We start from the raw sequence: 7,273 nt of genomic DNA on the forward strand, positions 1-7,273 counted from the left end.
AGCCAGTCAGAGCCCTGAAGCCCCGCCCCGCTGTGATGTGACGGTGTTAATATCAAACAGCCCCCGCTGCACTCAGACACAGAGCTGAGCGGCTCGCTGTTCGCTTGTTTAGTCAAAGTTTATTAATATTGAACGTGTCGCGTGTCCAAATTGCACCAAATCCGACACTGCACGTCCTTGGGTCCCCAGCAATACACCCGCCAAGTGTGAAGTCGATCGGACAAACGGTTCTCGAGATATGCGAAGGACACACACACACACTCACACACACACACACACACACACACTCACTCACAGACAGAGATTCCTTGAATTAGTAGATAGATAGTATGATGATGATTATAGGGAAAATGGAGAAAGACTTTAATTGATGGAGTTCATAAGTACCTCGTAATTTCTTTAGGAGTTTTCAAGAAAGGACCGTGAAATTATGAGTAGTTATATAGAAAATGGAAGTTATATTATATATATGGTTACCCTTCATATATATATCGTATTGTGTTTCCATGGTGATCAAGGGGCATTACCACAGGTTTGTCTCTGTTGTGACACTTTGTTCCGGCAATTAGCTCTCTGCATATCAGCTTTTCTAACTTAATATACATAGATTATGAATGCATTGAAAATGATTTATATACATTTTTATACACACTGAGGTTGTGATTGTATTTGTCTTAGAGAAAAGACATAGTATCAGTTATTGTAGGCATAAATCTATATGCAGCCATGCTCACCTGCCCAGCTAACACATTAAATAATAGCAATGTAACCTATTCGGACCTGTTGCTGTTTTCATGACCTGGCTTCACAAACTACATCATTGTTGTTGATGACCAAATCACAACGTTACCAAATGACATTGCAGTGACGGATCTTGTAATTTCATTTTTCCAGTTGAGACAACATTTATGTCGCAATGACAAATCTTTGGTTGACTCGCTACATTACCACAACGTCTTGGATACCGCATTAGGTTTGCTGGCTACTTGTTTCTGATTGTGTATTTCAACAAACATGCAGCATTTAATTTTCCTTAAAAATGAAAAAAATCAAAATGTAAAACTACACCTGTCTTATGAGTTTAAAGCACAAACTGGGACTGCAACAGAGAAGAGTGCCCCATGCCCTCCAAGATACTACATGATTTCTGGGTAATGAAGTCCTTCAAAATGGAAAACAAAAACCCCCAAAAAACAGCTACCCCTCACTGCCACTTAGTGTTCAAAGTTGTCTGCTCCAGCTTTAAATATACGGTTTTATTTTGAGAAGTAGAGACAAACGTCTGATTCAAAGCAACTATAGGCAATCTTGGAATGACTGACAAGCAACAGCTGGGAAGGAGGATAACAAAACAGTGTCACAGGAACACAGGTGTCAGTCACAACGGCTAATTAAAACAAAGCCAGCAGTGTTAATGAGAAATGATGAGTGAATGTGTTGCAGCTCTAATGTCTGTCAGCTTAGCTTTGACAGACTTATCAGCAAAGAAAGACTTGGAGATCTCAGAGAAGTTGAGAGGCAAAGGAGGTTTATTTGGCAAGGGAGAGGAAGAAGGAACTCCTCACACACACACACACACACACACACACTGATGATTGATTAGTAGCGGATATAACCACCTTTCATCCGCTACTAACCTCAGGTTTGCAACATCCAGTCATGATTGTTATTCCCCTACTCAAATCAAATGTTAACCTTGGACAACGACAACAAAGAACATGCTGAATGACTCCAAGCTGAATCCTCTCCTTCCTTTGACATGAAAGCCCTCCTGCACTCCACTCACCAAGTGCCATTTCCCGTGCGATGCAGGTTGCCTTTGATATCGGAAGAGAATAGCAAAAGCTCATTTTATAATTCAAATGAAGCAATTAAGGTTAGCTCAATAACAACCTCTCGGGCTATTATGTACGCGGGGGCTCTTTTCGGGGGGGGGGGGGGGGAGCGCTCGGTCGAGGGAAACTACCGCCGGTCACACCCCCACATGCAATCTCTCTCAACTCATTGAGAGGGATCAGAGGAGGCAGGTCAGAGACAGAAGTTAATGAGAAAAATATGTTTTTTCACATTTTATCTTTGATGCCGGTGGATCGTTCTATATGAAGGTGGTGTTGCTGAAAGCCAGCAAATATGTTGTATGACTGAAACTGCTGAACTTGGAGCAGGGTTGAGGTCAGTTTACTTGCAGAATCAATTAGACAGTCCTTGAGAAGATGTCAGTACAGTCAAAACCACAAAAAATCTAGGTTGTGTTTTATTTTTCCACTTCTCATTTCTTTGCTGCAGCGAGGCCTGATGTCAGAGCGCTGCTGTGTCAAGCAATGTGATACAGCAAGGGGCTTTTATTCTGTGAGAGTAAAAGGATCCAGATGGCTGATGTGGTTGAAAGAAATCATCCTCACACTAAGAGCAAAAAAAAAAAAATCATTCACATAGTAAGAGTATAATTATGTGAAAACAAATACCATTGTTAGTCTTGCATAAATTTGTTATTTACAGCAATATTTTAGTTTTGCAAAAAACTTTATTTATAAGGAACCAGCGGGCTAAATTTGAAACTGCATCTGTCTCACATATCCAGTTCACAGTGCATTCATTGGGTATGTCATGGCAATTAATTAGATAAAGGTCAGTGTGTGTGTGTGTGTGTGTGTGTGTGTATGTGTTTACAAGGCTGCTGTCCCCAAGACCAGTTCCTTTTACTTTCCTCAAGCCTTTAACACGCATGTTCCTAATGCTTGAGTGTGGCTTGCACTGTACTTTCACAGATTTGTGCAACAAATAATCATTAAAACATACAATTCTTAGTTTTAATTCAAAGATCACTGCATTTTTTTTGTTTTTTCTTGGAATAATTGCTCATGAAGAGTGCCGAAGTCATTCTGGAATGGAGGATCCTTCCCATGAACCAGACTGATCCTCCGGGAGATTGTTCTGTCTCTGTAACTGGCCCAGGTCCATACTCAGTCGACTGACCATGGCCTGTAAGCGGTCTCTATCTGCTTCCATGTCATCATATTTCTTCTGCAATATTCTCAGCTGTTTGTTGCAGCAAGCCAGTACCTGGGCTGAACTAACCAGAGTCTGGTCTATCTGGTCCAGCTCTTCTTTTAAGGAACTGTTGCAGGGAAACTGATCTGTCTCTTCTTTCGTGTTAACTGGAAGAAAACAGAACTTGTGGGTTAGGATTGCAAAACTTTCCACTGAGGAAGCATATGAGACAGTGGCTGCCAAACCTATATTAATAGGCATATTTGTTATGCATGTGCTATGACTTATCAAGAATTTGCGTGACAAATACTCAACTCACAGGCAAGGTGCAGAGAGACATTGAGAGTGGCTTGGAGGATACACAACAGTCCTAAAGTTAAAACACCCATTCTGAGGAGTCTTCTTCCTGTGGGTATAAAATACACAGACACACACGCACATGCTGTAAGAGGTGTTGTGTCTTTTCCTTGCTTATTCAGGGTGTCTGTTCAGCGTCATATGGGCAAAACCATACTTATATAAACATACAGTATACACACACTCACACGCCCACAAGCAAACATACAAATATGCTACAATTCTGTATTTCAGGATTATGACGCTGATATTTGACCACCTCCAAAGTTTGACCCCATTTTTGTTTCATGTGAAATCTTTCTGAATTGAAGAGAAATGAATCCAATCACTGATGAGTTTTGATGTTGCCTGATGCTCCACCATTCTGATTTCAAATTGTTAAAATACCAAACACTGCCCATATACATTGGTAGGGTATATGTTTTCAGAGAAAATGTGATTGCAAACATCACATTGCAAACAAATTATTGAGCATAAAATTTGCATTTTGTCTAATTTTGTCCCAAGATCGTTATATATTTTTAGTCTGTTCTTCTCATGAGTTGAAATTTACAGAAAACACAGGAAGTAATCACTGAAGGGGTGAAGAACTGAGGAGGTTTCACAATATCTTTCAATGAGATTTGTCAAACCGAACCAATCAAACTGTACCGTTTTTGATTTTATTCAACTATTATTTTTCAATCTCTATCTACTTGTATTCTTACCTGATTGATTAGTGTCGCCACTCTTTGTTTCAATGCTCTGAAATCCCTCAAGCTCATGCCTGGTGATGTAGTCAGACAGCTCCACTTCTTCCATGGTGAGCTACTTATTGGAAACTTGAACTGCCTGTAATTCTTATGAGGTTGCTCTGAGGCTTTTATGTAACCAACATCCGAAGGAGGGAAGTGGTAAATGTTGAGTCAGTCTAAGACTCAATCTAGTATTTTGGTCATACATAATGTCTATTAAAATCATCATGAATGTGCATTTACAGTGCAATATACCCCAGGTATTGTATCTTATATGAAAACAAACTATTGGATGGTTATTTACATCCCCTTGTTTGATAGAGATCTAAGATAGAATTAATCTAAACATTTTCTTAAATTGCAACTGTAACAAACATCACCTATTGGAGCCTTGAAATCTGTGTTGTGGAGTCAGAACATGACACAGTTATGAATTGCCACAAATTCTGAGAGGAGAACCAATTTATTAAGGTCTTGAACTAAATTGGTCAAATCTTGTGGTAAATTGATCGGCATCACCGGGCGTTTGATTTTGTCTGGGGCTGCAATCGATGCTCTGTGACCCCACAGAAGGCCTTCTTCAGTACAGTTTTGTTTGAACCTTTTAAAAGCGCCATTTCATCCAAAAGCCAAAGGTACCATGTTTACTGCATATATCCTAAAACTGTTGAAAGGTGGCCTTAGTTACTGTTTTTGACATGCAGGTCATATCATTCATGTCTTGGTAGAAGTTGGTTAAGTTATGTTTGTTCTGCTTTTTCTGTTATGAAGGTACTTGGTAGCTGTGCTGCTTCATCACTGCCTTGGTTTCCAGTATATCTGAAAATATTCACTTCATAAACCCATGAAAATGAGCAAACCAGTGAAAATGTGGCACTAAATTCAATGGTATCATTTTTTCTTCAGAAAAGTTGCTCCATTGTGCCATAATCCAACAGCCGAAGAGGAGGAATAAGCTCTTGTACAGAAGCAATATCATGACAAAATGGAGCAACTTTCCACTTAAAAGTCACTGACTTGTCAAAAACGATAAGTGTTAAAAACAGAGGTATTGTCTTTTAGACAATCGTAGAGAGAGAGAACAACTTCAAGATAATAAACTATACAACTACAATAGCATAGCCATGTTAGTGTGGGAGTGAAACTAACACTGGAAGCGTCATGTATGGATATATTACCATTTAATGTTGTATGTTGCATCCACAATTTATTAATTGCATGCAGAATTTGCACTGCCTTATCAGCAAGAGCGGGGAATTACAGGAAAATAGGAGGGAGTCACAGTTGGCTGATAAACAAGTATCAACTGCATCACATGCAGGGTGTGATAAAAGGCGAATTACACATGCAAATGGCTGTGCACCTTACAGCTTAGATAAAACCATGAACATATGAATTACACATATGATAAGGCTACATACACCGGTGCCTGTTCAGCATACATTTATGTACGAACTCTGATCCACCCCATTTAATATTTTCCCTGGAGCTAAGATCCACAGGAGTAAGATGTTAATAGCTGTCACCCAGGATACAGGCTGCCACAGTCAAAGGAAAACTTTATCAGTTCAACTTAAAGATCGGATAGTGCACATGATACAGCTACTGACAATACCGCTCCCATCTCCCGACAACCACAGGGGAACGGTGCATGATACAAGCATGGTGGAGGTGGGTGAACCAAATGGGTGTGTTAGGCAAGACTCACCCAGCAGAGATGAGCTGTCACATGACACCATGATGGATTACAGGGTGCAACAGTGCATTCTAGTGGCCAGCAGGAAAATCACAGAAAACGTTTGAAAAACTTAACCTGGCTAAATTAACCGGCTTATGTGTTTTTTTGTGGGGCCTTCACTGCCAGTTTGCATGGTGGGAAATGTTTACAAAATTGAATATATTCTACAAATGACCTTGAACTGTAGCAGCACACAAGCCCAGGCATTCTCACTTCTGATGCGAAAGATTTATATAGAGCTATATTGAGGTCCAACTTCATCTAAAATGGCAAGAGCAACTGGAAATATCAAAGGTGTAGCGGTAGGAGGTTGAAAATCAATCTCATTAAAAGGGAGAGTATAAGAAGATACTGTGCAACCTAAAATAATCATATAATCCTATAATAAAAGTATAGAGATGGGTGAGAGAGAGATGGGGGTTGTGCTTTTCAACTCTAGTCTCTTTTGATGAGATTTGCAGTGTATGGTTTTGAAGAGATGAGTATATACAGTATATGGTATATATATTTATAGCTGTGCCCATCCAGGTAGAAAAAACAATCACAAACTCACAGACAGAGGCACACACATACCTGCACATATGGTCACTGCACACATACACTGGAAAACGCTCACAGGCATTCATGCACACGGCCCCTCTCCTACTATTCCATATCATGCACCCGTGCACACACACTCACATTCAATTACATGAATTCAGATGCACTCATGCAGTAGGCACACACAAGCACACACCTGCACACAGGTATTTTAGTGTGTGTGTGCATGTGCACGCACATGTGAAAGGCCGGTTTCCAAGAACCATAAATAAAACATGGGAACAATAGTGGAAGTCAATGGTGTGTGTGTGTGTGTGTGTGTGTGTGTGTGTGTGTGTGCGTGTGTGTGTGTGTGTGTGTGTGTGTGTGCATGCGGATGCACAAACCAGTGCCTATGTGCTGCCAAACAGGCCAGGATGTCACTCTGCTGGCAGGCAACCTGTCATTGAAAACATTCTTATTCTTTGAAGAGTCGTCATTTTTAATGCATCAGCGATGGGAGCTCTGGCCACAAATCTCATCCTCCTCCTCCTCCTTCACGCATGGAGACAGAAATGGAGTTCACGTTAACACTTCCATTGACCCCCCCAAAAAATGGACCATCGTCCATCTCCCATACGCACTGACCCTTTCTTGTTCTTACTTTTAGTCAAAATTGCCCTCGTATTTCAATAATGCCATTGGCGTGTTTTTGGTTTATTTGAAGTTCTATAAAAAGATTCCTCCAAGTATCAGTCAGAGCCGCATGATGCAGCCTATTCATGACAGATCTCAATCTCTGCAAGCTGTCTTGTCCACATAATAGAGCTTCATTTCTTTGATTCCAAGTCAGATTGTTGCACAGAGTGACATCCTTCTGTTTTTGCATGACATCGCCGATAATCAGAGATCCTAACAGATGAAGCTTGAGATT

The 7,273-nt window shown here is 40.4% G+C and overlaps 1 long non-coding RNA gene across 1 annotated transcript; it reads right to left on the reverse strand.

Annotated features, from left to right (window-relative positions):
* Positions 1–1,542: 1,542 nt before the first annotated feature.
* On the reverse strand, positions 1,543–4,173 carry LOC139907976 (uncharacterized). The gene is made up of 3 exons (XR_011784454.2): positions 4,056–4,173; positions 3,302–3,397; positions 1,543–3,146 (listed from the first exon to the last, which is right to left on the reverse strand). It is a non-coding gene; the product is annotated as an uncharacterized LOC139907976 (long non-coding RNA).
* Between the last annotated feature and the right edge of the window lie 3,100 nt (positions 4,174–7,273).

This window comes from Centroberyx gerrardi, chromosome 5, assembly GCF_048128805.1.
Source record: "Centroberyx gerrardi isolate f3 chromosome 5, fCenGer3.hap1.cur.20231027, whole genome shotgun sequence".
Lineage (NCBI taxonomy): Eukaryota > Metazoa > Chordata > Actinopteri > Beryciformes > Berycidae > Centroberyx > Centroberyx gerrardi.